Source organism: Copadichromis virginalis, linkage group LG23 (assembly GCF_057382275.1).
Source record: "Copadichromis virginalis isolate Kocher_CV1m ecotype Utaka linkage group LG23, C_Virginalis_male_GT1.1, whole genome shotgun sequence".
In the NCBI taxonomy this organism is placed as follows: domain Eukaryota; kingdom Metazoa; phylum Chordata; class Actinopteri; order Cichliformes; family Cichlidae; genus Copadichromis; species Copadichromis virginalis.
This window is the reverse complement of record NC_140639.1, coordinates 15502563-15515558: the sequence shown is the minus strand read 5'-3', so window position 1 is coordinate 15515558 and position 12996 is coordinate 15502563. Positions and strand designations below refer to the sequence as shown.

The 12996-nt window shown below is 38.9% G+C and overlaps 1 protein-coding gene across 2 annotated transcripts in view; it reads right to left on the bottom strand.

The window, feature by feature from the left end:
- Positions 1-12127, bottom strand: part of gng12b (guanine nucleotide binding protein (G protein), gamma 12b) — a 30543-nt gene extending 18416 nt beyond the window's left edge. Inside the window, exons 1-2 of one of the 2 annotated variants that reach the window (XM_085448933.1) lie at positions 12061-12127; positions 7780-7843 (exon numbers count right to left, since the gene is read on the bottom strand). The gene's annotated coding sequence lies outside the window, so the exon portion shown is untranslated. The remainder of the gene's footprint in view (positions 1-7779; positions 7844-12060) is intronic. The other variant, XM_085448934.1, reaches the window with a different exon arrangement.
- Positions 12128-12996: the final 869 nt, after the last annotated feature.

Genomic DNA, 12996 nt, shown 5'->3' with positions numbered 1-12996 from the left:
GTCAGTAAATGTTAAACTACATTTAAATATATTCTTTCAACATACTTCAAATACTGTGTGAATTTTTTAAGCAAGAACTGTACATGAACATAGCCACTGTAGCATCATCTATTGGTTACTTTGTTCTAGACTTCACATCATGAGGCGTTTTCAAAGTGGGCATCATGAACCGGATCAGGTGGATCTCAATGGGAAACCGTCAGTAACTCTATGCTCTTAAGGTAGCAATTTCTCAGCCGATTCAAAGAATGCAATTGCACAAGATGCAACACAGAATGTTTCATAAGCATCTGAGAAACAGCACTTCCCTTCCCGAAATATATGTCATGTCTGTGACGGAATCAGACTCAAGCAAGACAGATCTGAGTCAGAAACATAGAATCTGTAGTCCATCCTACATCAAAAGTGGCCAATGGAACAAAACCTGATGCACTCACAGGTCACATTTGAGTGATGGGAGCAATGTAAACACAAATCGATTAAATGTTTTAATTTAACTATGCAAGTGTGGATTGTTTAATGAGCCATTTAAAAAATATATATAGTTTTTATTAACAAATTTATGCGATAATTAGACAGTTAGACTGCACATATTTATTGCATTACATTGTTTGACTACATGGCATGACTTACAGAGCAAGCTGAGCTTCGAAAGCTGGACCTGAAGACCTGCTAAGTTTAACACATATTTACACATACAGTAACTGTATCTCCATACCAATATCAAACACAAACAAGTTTAGCAGCTTACATCTTTTATGGGTGTTTTTGAAATCTAAAACAAACACTTGAAGTTTGAAAAACTCTTCTCTTTATTATGCTAAGCTGATGTTCTGGTTTTTCATAAACTGGAAAAAAATTTGTTGTCAATAATCAGTGACTCTAACATGCATTGGGTGCATGCTAGATTTTGAGGCAACCAAAAAATTTATTCTGGTATGGCATACCACGTTGCATGGCAGATTACAACCTGCAAATATAATACTGTCTGCACAAATAAAATGAGTCTGGTTTTTAGTCAAATGAGAGCTTCCTGTGGTTTTTGTAGAGAAGTTGATATAATCGCATGATGTAATCAAACATGCCCACTAGTGAGAGAAGGTGGTGTTAAGTGATAGTGGCTGACAGGGAGACTACTTCTGCTGCCACCTGACTGCTTATCATGACGAACAAAGGACAGAGAGGCATAAAAAGAGGCTAGGGATGGGAAAGAAAAACACAGCCTTCTGACCTCACACTAACAACTCTCCCACCTCCCTCTTCTTCTCCCTCCGGTGAACTCTAGAGCACCCCAGAGCTGAGTGAGCACACAATGAACAGCCGTGGGAGAGGCAGAAGACAAGGCTGCAGACGTAAGAGCAGATAGGGTGGACACCGTGCAAAAGTGTCCTAATAGGGACACTACACAAGTGCTTGCAGCTTATGTCTCGTGACACCTGATTGTAAACCTGCAGTCCTAACCCATTACTAATCTGCCCTTTGGACTAACACGTTATTACCAGAGAGTTTGCATACACTGAGTTGAGAGCAATGAAACAGGTATTATTAACTGAGAAAGAATTCGAAACATCCACTTCGCCCATCTCTGCACAAGGAGGCAAAGTACATTTGGGAAAGTTTCAGGATGACAAAAACCTATACAGCACATCACTGAGGATTTAGTTTTCACGGAAATTCAAGTTTAACTGGTCTGAATGCAACTGCAATCTCAGTGGACATTTTGACTGAACCCAAATAATAATAAGAAGAAGAAGAACAAAATTACTATTTGAAAGTACATTCGTTTATTTAGTTAAGCATTTGTCTTTAACTTGTCCATTTATAATGTGTCACCTTAAACAGTCACACTTTCAATCATAAATATTTTAAATGTATTTTACAGGAGCAATTATAAAGCGCAGTTAAGCAAATACACTTGTTCAACAGATTTCCTGAAAAAGAAATTAAAAATAATAATCATATTTTATACCTTTTTAAGTTTGTATGCGAGTTACTCTTTCAGCTCTGTTTTTGTTTTCTATCAACTTACAAAAGTTGTTTTGTTATAGACACCAGATGTTTGCCAGCTACATTAATAACATAGTTACAGCTAAAATGAAAATAAAAGCATGTCTTTACTAGTTAGGGCACATATCTTTGACTGGGCAAAGGACAGAGAGACCTTCAGAGTCTACAAGGCAAATCAGTTCTCACTTTCACATTAACTGGCTCTACCATTAACCTCCTAAGACCCGAACTCTTCCACGACATGCATTTTTAATTTCTCTTTGATATTTGGGCATATTGGGGCCCGATGAATGTAAAAACAAAGAATTACCTGATTTTTTTTTACCTTAATTTTGTTTTGTTTTTTTAAAAATAAGAGCCACATGAGGATATTCGTTTAAAATTTCGATAGCAGTATAATGTCCTCATAAGTGGATATCAGGCCGTTGTAGAGCAACATTGAGTATTTTGGTCGAAATACCCCAAAATGTGATGTCCACATATGTGGACGGCAGGTCCTAGGAGGTTAAACATGGCGTCATTGTGCAGTAATCTCATAATAACCATTAATATTGTCATTCCAGTTCTGTAAGATATAAGAAGAATTCTGCAACCCCTCCTGCCTTCATTTCCAAGACAGAAACAATGAAGTCTGTAGTACGTCTTTCCAAAGAGAAAGCATTGAAGGGAGGGATTATAAGACTTCAGATTTCCATGCACTGCAGCTTTAACAAGGTTTTACAATGTAGTGTAGGTTTTGTGTTGTAGTCATGCATCATGCATCATGGCTCATGTCAGAAGCATGCTGAGCAATAGATCAGTCAGTGATACTGCTCATTTCCAGTCATGACAGTTAAAACACCAAATAAACAGGATTTACTGCCGCCACCAACCAGTCAAGCTGCAGTTCACATTTTCCCCTCTAGTTCCTAAACAATGCACAACGGACAGAAAATCATTTTTGCAGAATATTATAAAGTGAGGTTGACCTTTTGCATTTAAAAATTAATTACTTTATCACTTCATTCTTTCTTTTTTCACTCTTCATACATTTAGTAAGGTTAAAGCAACTTTTGAACACCAAATTTGAATAATTTCATTACTGACTTGCATTTCACTCTCAGCATCTTCAGCAACTTCAAAACTTCAATGTCAGTTTGTCTGCCACATGTTCTGACCTGCTGTGTCACTGTTGAGAAGTGAATCACAGCTGCTTCGATTTTAACAATGAAAGCTAAACAGAGCGCTTTTCAATATATAATCTCTTGGCAATTAAGCATTTACATCAGTAAGAGCATTTATGCTGTCATTAAGTTACAAAGACCTAGACAGGTCTGCGATTTCAAAAGTGCAGAAATCTGTAGTTTCATGCAATAGCGACCTGCTTATTATCCAAAATAAGCAATTTAACTTCCCAAAAGATTACCTCAGTCTGCCTACATGACCTACATGATATGACAGTCAAACCCGGTCCAGTGCAGAGAGTTCAGATGGTGGCTGAGCCTTTTTCAGTCATGCATTTTGGAGTATTATAATGCTGCATTCATTCAAAGCACCGACCAGGATCTCACAGGGAAAGTATGTGCGCACCAGTTGGAGCGGTTTGTTTTGAGAACAGTGCAACTGCATTGGAACGTGGCTGCAGTGCTGAGCTGCATACCACCCTGTTTCATCTCTAATGAATGTCAATCAAAGGCACATTTTTACAGCAGCGCAGACCACCAAGTGTATACTTGTAAGGCAATGCAATTAAAAGCAACTTATTTCTGGACTGGAAAATATTTCGCTGTGCCACTGTCTGGTAGAGGAAAATGTTTTAGGAAAAAAAAAAATCAAAGCAGGAAAGAGCAGCTTGTACAAAAGAATCCCAGGCATGCAACCAGTGGCTAGGCAGAGTTTCTGGGCAGGATGACATCCCGACGGCTGCTTGGCCTCCCTCTCTTAACTGCCAAACCCTTATGTTTGTTAACTGGACGCCAACACTCCCTGAACGGCTTCCGCAGCAAAGATCAGGGTGGCTGGAATTCTCGTCTGGCAGACATGTGGCACAGGAGCGTCTCAAAGTGGACACCACAGCACACGAACAGATAAAGCAGCCTGTGTGCACTGTTTATTGTCAGGGCCCTGAAACCATGATTAGAGCGTTGGGTTGTTTTTTTTTTTTAAACGGGGCACATTTGTTGCTATGCAGAAGCACTTTCTAATACCTTCTATACAGTAGCATGTACAATGACAGATACATATGAAAACAAGCAGCTGCTGCTTTGTCTCTACAAGGGAAAGTCACCCATGCTTTGTATGAACTATAGCTGGAGTGGACAGGTACTATAGTTGCATGCTCAAAAAACAAAACAAAACAAAAATGCAGGTTTGCAGGATAAAAATATGCCTTTAGTTGCATTTATGTGTACCAAGGACAGAAATGGAGCTAAACAATGCATGGAGCCTGTGCAGACAGCTGCATGCATTGATTAATGAAGATCATTACTACATCATCAGATATGCAGTACAGGGACAACTGAACGCTTCCTGTGTGGACACAGCTTAACTGCCTATTGCCGTGTTAGTATCTCCATGAGGATGTACACAGTCCACAACTGGGGTAATTACAAAAATCTTGCTAACCTACCCACATAATGCTAATGTTGAAACGGATCATGTTTACCATGTTAACCATTATTTACAATTATTTTTTCTATAAGGAAATGGCAGTGGATCATCTTTCAGTTCATCTTTAGAAAACAACTCTGTTGTTGCAGACTGGAGAATGTATTCAGTTCTTGAACCATGCATGCGTGCGCAAAACTTCATGGCAGTTGCATGAAAATTCTATTGATGGAAACTGGATATGCAGTGACCTAGTTGTTGACTAAGCTGATATTTCATCGGGAGCAACAAGAGGGCGGCATTGTAATTACACATCTGAAACTGTAGCAATAATTCATTTGTGGCTTTATGTCTACATAATGATGGGTAGACTGGACGTTCTGTTTTATTCTCACAAAGCATGCCATGGAGAAGGTTCCTGTGCTAACAATAAACTACATAGTAGATTTATAGTATTAGTCTAATGCATATGGTTCCCACTGAAAAGGGTTTTACAGGTAAACAAGGAGCAAGTAGAATCAGTGGCTGAAGTAGCCCCAGCTGCACACTTCTGAGACTTTATGTTCTTTGACTTGCAAACTTGATGAATCTGTTTGTCCTACTTCAAAGCCAACATGTGTCTACATTATAGTTCTGCAGATAGAAGAGCTAATCTCAAGTGGCATCTGCAAGCCTTCGGGGCAATCAAAGGCCACCCAGTGAACGCCAGTCCATGTTAGAGGTACATAAATAATACTAGAACTTAAATCTCTGTTTCACTGCAGTTTCTGGGAACACGGGACCAGTGCAAAAGAAAGTCCAGATGAAAAAGAAATGCTATCGAACGCATTCACTTCCCATACACTTCAAATACGTTTTCCAAGAAACAACTTGAAGCATGGAATGTGCGACATGAGAGGAAAAAAAACTTCGCAAAGCAAAGTACAAAATAAGTGCTACCCGGCATGAGATCTGGTGAGCAAACTACTTCCTGCAGAGGGGCCGGCCACTCCTGCCTCAGCCCATTGCTAACCGGCATGAGTAGGAGTGTGCGTGCATGTTTGCGTGTACAGTAAGTGATTGTGGGGTGAGAGGGAAATTCGAAGGGAGGGGTGGGGTTGTTGTTCAGGAAGTAGACAGTGCAACAGAGGAGAAGGAAGGAAGGAAGATGCCCATATATGAGCAGGCGCTTACGAAACAGGATGGAGGACATGACTAAAGAGGCCTGGGATCTCCCGTGGGTGCAGAAATAATTAAGTAAATGTGAAAAAACCTCCTACACATATAAAAACACACACACTGTCAATCAAAAAATGCCAAGCCCCAATTTTCATGCATCCTGACGCTTGCACAGTAAACTGCTGTGTTCAGTTAAGATCTCACATTAAACCTGCTCAGTAAGAAAAAAAAAGGTGTTAGAAATTGAAGCAGTTATTGAGGAACCAAGATAGTCCCACCAAATGCAAGACATTGCCCCACAAGGTTTCTGTTAGCACAGTGGAAAGACTATAGACAGAGGCCCTGCAGCCAATTAATAACACACCTGCACACAGGCAAAAAGAGCCTTTGTTTAACACCTGCATGTAGACTGGGTCACCTTTTTTCACTTGCTGTTTGATTTAAATTCAGGTGAATGCATATTTTTCAAAGTACTTACTTTGGACCTACAACTGATTTAAAGCTTTTATTTCCTGAGGGGCTGCCCCCACAAATTGCACAGTAGTTTACATTACACACACCATAAATTTCACTATACACCCACAGGTTCCTATAAAAGGCAAAAGGTTTGTGTTGTACCCCTACACAAACATGTAAAAAAATAAATAAATAAATAAAAAACCTACACGTTATTAACAAATGCAAAGTTCTTAACAGGGTCACTCTGCACAACACATGAGTATTCACACACAAGAGTCCCAACACAGCTGCAACAAATGAGCAGATGTGCATGCTTATGGAGGTCCCAGTGTGGGACATTTCAGATTCTCAGTGTTTCAATGGCATAAGCGAAAAAGGAAAAACAAAGCGGTTTCTACATCAGTTATTAATTTAACAGACCTTCAATATGCTGCAGCAATGAAAGGGTTATCTCATGCCTAACATAAGGACAAACCTATAGACTGTATAATACTGCCACCATGTGGGGGAAATTTGTAGAATTGAGTCATACAACTATCTGTAAGAAGGTATCCACAGAGAAACTAATCTGAAACTAGCTTTTTCTTTCATTTCCTAGATTGATATTGTGTTAGCAGCAGATCTCTTAATTAAAACAGATACAAGTAACAAAGAACAGATTGTTTCCTTATTAGTACATGTGTATTGATTGGCAAACCTGAGACTTTTATTATGTGTAATATACTTTTAACTGAGTTATTAGCCAAGACATTTTTATTATATTTAGGTGCATATTTTCCTGACCAAGAAAATAACAAACATTAGTTCAAGTAAGTATCCAATGCACCTAATCATAGGTAATTATTTAGAGAAATTAATTCATTAATGCTATCAAAACAGCTTCTATTTCTAGTTAGAGAAGATTCTTTGGATCTAAATCATGATTTTGTAGAAATGTTTTAAGTACTGATATCATTTGGAGCCAAAACGTGTACAGGCTTTTCTTCCTTTCTTCTTTCTGGCCTGAATCTAGTAATGTTTCACATTTTTCCCCTCTAATATTAAATGAAGAACCACTCAGAAAATAGGCCATTTAAGGCCCTCACAGTAAATTCATATTAAAGGGGTTATCAAGTATAAAGTTGGATGCTTGAAAACAGGGGCAGGGGTGAGTAAGATCCAATTTCATACAGTTAAGTGAAACAAATTATAAATGTTATGTTTCACTGTGTTTGAAGCATACATTACCAGTAATGTAATCAGTAGCATGTATTTGTATCTTACAAATTCCACACCTGTGATGCCTTTTTGTAAATGTAGGACCCAAGTCATAATCCTAAAGAGCAATCCCCTATGATTTAAGAATATAAGAAGATACAGTGTAGACTCTTTCTAAACACAAGAGGGCAGCACCTCACAGATGGTCCTTAAGTCTGAAGATATGAAATACTCAAACAGGCTGTGCCTAATTAATAATGAATAGGCTGGTGAAACAATGTTTGCAACCTGAGCCACCTTGCAATTACAGAAATGGCTGGTGGCGATAGTTGTTTTAAAGATGGGAGGCAGCCTATAAACAAGGACACAGACCTGTGTGCGAAATGTTCTCAGGGAGCATGTACTTGGTGTTTCTGTCTGAGTGGGCAGCATAAATCTGGAAAGAAAAAGCAAAGAAAATATTATTTTTCAAAAAATTAGCCAATCGTGGATTCATGTTTACCATTTCTTCCAGATGAGGCCAAACAAAGAGCTGTGAGCTCCCACGGTGTAATTAATGAATGCTAGCCCTCTGACACTAGTTTCCACATCATTTAGGACAAAATGTGAAGCAGTGGTGGGTGGGGTATACCCAACCCACTGCTCTACTTGCATTCATTACCACATTCCAGTGAGACCAGTTAGATGGCCAGTCCTTTAGTCAGAGAACTTTGTGTCTGGGCAGTTTGTCCCAACAACAGAGAAGAGGCAGGACTTGGTGGTTTAAAGTAAGGAACAGATATCCTCAAATATTTTTAGTACTTTCCACTGTTTATTATTTTCTTTCCACAGTAGTAATTCATCTTACACATTCTTCAAGCCTGAGCAATACTCGGAAGAGTTGCTATATAAGCATTAACATATAAATAATATTCTTAACTGAAACAAATGCAACAATTAAATACAACATAAAAGGTTTTTGCACAGAGTAGTAGAGTTTTTGGGGACAAACATTCATACTGAAGGTACCATTTATTCAAACGCACAAATTAACTTGGATTCACTTTAAATGTGTAACTGTTATTTAGTCATTATTTACAGTAGTTATACATGTTCAATATCAAATCAAAGCACACACACACAGTCCTGGAGTTGGTTTATGCAATTGTCAGTTGAGCTGTACATCATGTAGAACTGCTCAACGAAGCACGTGTCTATAAATAACCCACTGCAGCAATATGACAAGTCCCAAAATGTCACTGAGATCAGACACAGGGTGACACGAACAAGTAACCTGGCTACTGTCACACAGGGTCTGTGTGTTGCTCTGCGGGTCAGGGGGAGACGTGGCAGATGAGATGTTAATCCTGCCACAAGGATGGGAAAAACAACAATGAGGCTGCAATTTCTGCTCCCGCTAAAGGAGTTTACAGCAGATGTTCGGCGGAAATAATTTGGAAAATTAAAGGAATCTTTGATGAGAACGCAGAAGTAATAAAATTTCAACACGCAATGTTCTAAGATGCTAATATTGGGAGCAACAAGAAAGCCAACAAGTAAGGCGAAGTAAGAGACGAGAGCGTGAGTTGGTTTGGATAAAACAACAACCTCCAGGGCCAATCCAACAAAGAAAAAAGCCAGGACTGAGGTTTCAACATGTGGAATCCCAAAAACAGATGACGTCATGGTGGCTACATCCATCTTCTACATACCATCTATGGTTTATAGACAGATAAATGAACTGAAGTGGCACAGCAGTTATAGTCAAATATACAGAGAGTTTATTTGACTACACAATCATCTTGTTCAATCAAACCACCTAAATATTGTGCATGCGTTTCATTCTGAAATGTTACATTATAGGGCGCTCATTTCAAAATTGCTTTCCAAGTAGACAAATAGTAAAAGAATACACAATCCCAAGTGACATCTTTGTTCATTTATTTATCCGAATATTGACATAAATCCTAAGTATTTTTATAAAGGTTTAAACTGGAAAAAAAGGGAATCCTTACACTTACAGAACCTTTATGAATTGCTGCTTGATGAATACCTGCATCAATTAACTTGTAGCTGACTAGTTCCCTGCATTAAAATATCTGTTAAATGTCCATGCTTTTAACTGTCTCCATGACATCTGGAGGAAACAGCTGCTGTGTGAACAACGGTCTGATTTTGATTAACTGATTAAGAGCTACACTGGTTTTATTGTAGAAGGTCTGAATATTACAATATTAATAACAAAAGCCCTTCTCTAATCTAATAACTTTAAATAGAACAGTACACTGCCTGGTGGCCATCACACAGTTTTCAGAAATGCCGCATCTTGTTTGAAGACAGAGAGAGTCAACACTGTAATTACAGGGTGCATGTAACTAACTATCGGTTTAAAAATGGAAAGTATTTGAGAGGTAAAGTCATTGAAAGCTAATTGTGAAAGCCTTTCATCACTTGCTGATAAGCAGTTAATGCCTTGTGCACTAAGCAGCCCTCTTACGTGCGACATATTCTCCTCGTTGAGGGTATAATACCTTCATCACTGCGACACGCTCCAGTGAGGAGGCTAAGAGAGCTCTGACATACGTCAAAGCAGGAGGACATTTTTCACATATTGCTGTGGACTAACAGCTCGAGGGTGCCGGCGGCGACTGTGCTGTGTTGACTGGAACTTCTCTCTAAAGGTCTTTGTGACCAGAGCTGTGACGCACAGACGAGTTCCCCAGAGGCTGAGCGTGGAATTTGAGTCAAGGGATAGAAGGGGGGTAGGGGGGGACCTTCTCACGAGATTAAACCACGCTAAGGTCTGCACCAGTAAGTGTGGGGTAACCAGGCAACATGACCATACCCACGTCAGCACCACAAATGCACTCAGGTGGAGTCACGCTGGACTGCCAGAAGCCATGACAAGATAATTCTCCTGAAAGATGAAAATCATTTGTCATGGACACACAGAGTTACGTTGCATGCTCTCCACAAACATGCTCACAGGTTCAATAATAATAACAGCCATACCAAAATTATCTCACAGAAACGTCATCATACTACTGAAAGAAAGTAAACACGTGTAGCGCTTAGAAAAATATGTAGCATCTGTTTATGCAGTGTAAAAGACAGCTGTTTTGATCAAAACTTTGCCAGTTTTACACTCAATTTTTATATTAGATTTTGGCATGCTGCACTTTCCTTTGGGGTGGACCGAACATTTGCTCAACAAAAAAGCTTCAACTGAATGCCCCCTAAATGCAAAATTTTCAAATGCATCCCTTTATTCATTTAAAAAGTCTGACAGACTAACACTAAAACACTGCTGAATACTGCAGATGGATTTCCTGGTACTAAAAATCTTGATCAATACATATTTAAAATGATCATCATTACCTGTCTCATTAGCTACAAAAACAAACAATAAAAGCTATTAACTGAGAGTTAATAGATTACTAGCTCGGTTAGTAAACTGAGACTAGTTTTGCCAATTTTCTGTAGTAATTGGAGATGGGAATCCAGAAGTGGTTCTAACTGATTCAATACATGGGAATTATGTGCCTCAAACTTCCTTTTATCATTGCTGGCATGTTTGTTTTCCTGACAGTTGGATGTTGCAAAATGTCAGAAGCTTTTGCACAACTCAGTCATATGCAATTCTTTGTCTTCTACTCTGTTTCTGCAGTCTTCAAAGTCAGAAAAAAAGACTAAAGACTAGTGCAGGTCTTCATATTATCCACAAAACAGATACTGTGTGGAGTAAACGGATCAGAAATCAGAAAGGGATTAATACCAAATAAATGTAAGTACTAAAAACACTCTTAAACACTTATTAACATTTAAATAAAAGCTAAACTCTACAGTTATTTTTTAATCATAAATCAGTCTATCATCTACATTACTAAAAGTCCAGTCCAAGAGTTTGTGCAATGCATAGGCTTTAAGAATGCGACTTCACATCTTAAATTCAGATTTTAGCTGAGCACATTCACCTGAGAAATACACCGCTTGGAACGTCAGATATTATAATGAAGTGTTGCTACTCCTATAAGAACAGCAACTCCTCCCGAAACACGTCTGAGTTAAAGAGAAGTTTAAACATTTAAGGCAGACTATGTTAATCTACTGTTTACTGCAGCTCTAATAAAGCACTTCACTCACATTTACTGAACTACGTTTAAAAAGAAGAGCATCAGTTTCCCCGCTCTGATAACCTACAGTATGATAACTTCCCACAACACGCTGTAGTGTTTTCACACTGTTGTAATACTGGCGCTGTTAAATTCAAAGAAAGCCCTGCTGCAGGTAGGCTTTCCAAGAAGTGTAATATTCCATCATACTTGTAAATCTCTCAAATATTCGCTGACCTTCACAGAGATTTATCCAGCATGTTTTCTCAGAAATATCGCCATGACATCACTCATGTCTCCTCTTGAAAAAAAAAAAGAATCCTAACCGCTGATTGAAACACCTGTTTACTAACCATGTATTTGCACAAAAAAAATTTGCCAACCATTTAAAGCTGCAAAGTGTTCTTTCCCATACTCTTACCTCGTGTTTACACTGGTTGTTGCCTCAGGTTAATGGACTGGAAGTCACAGTCTACCATCTGGCGTTTATTAAAAGCAGCAGCAGTGTGGACACAGCAGAATGAAGAAAGATTATTTATGTAATCTCTGTACTGATACTCACCTGGCCTCTCGGATCCAAAACCGGGTTTGTTCCTTTGTTTTGTTTTTGTTTTTTATGTGGTTGTTTTGTTTGTTTGGGGGTGGTGGTTTCAAAGTCGAGCCATGAAATAATCCCACACGAAGCTCTCGCAACTCGACAAAAATGTCGACTGAAAAGTTTCAGCTCGGATTAAACAAACATTCAGCCGTGTGGAGGTGAAAGCGCAGTGACGGGAGACGCGCTCAGTCATCTGCTGTTGGCTGCTGCTAGGCAGGACTACACGCCGCTTCCTAATCTTTGGACAAGGCAACAGCGCCCCCTGTCGGTGGCTTATACAGATGGTAATTCATAGGATCCTGATTGTGCTACATCTGCACCTGAGATATTCAAAATGTAGAAATCCAGGTGTCCACGTCCACGTTTCAAAATGATCCTGCACTTGCCATAAATATATTTTCAGTATGAAGTGCGGTTTTGTTTTGGTTTTTGTAATCTTGATAAATAAAAAATACAAATATTTTTCATTAGTCAGAAATAGGTTTTTTTTTCCCCTTTAATTTTGTCTCCTGATTGTCAATACCCAGAGAAGTTTATATATATATACATATGTATATATATGTATACATGTGTATATATATATGGTAAATGGCCTGTATTTATATAGCGCTTTTACTAGTCCCTAAGGACCCCAAAGCGCTTTACATATCCAGTCATCCACCCATTCACACACACATTCACACACTGGTGATGGCAAGCTACATTGTAGCCACAGCCACCCTGGGGCGCACTGACAGAGGCGAGGCTGCCGGACACTGGCGCCACCGGGCCCTCTGACCACCACCAGTAGGCAACGGGTGAAGTGTCTTGCCCAAGGACACAACAACATATATATATATATATATATATATATATATACATATACATATATATATATATATATATATATATATATATATA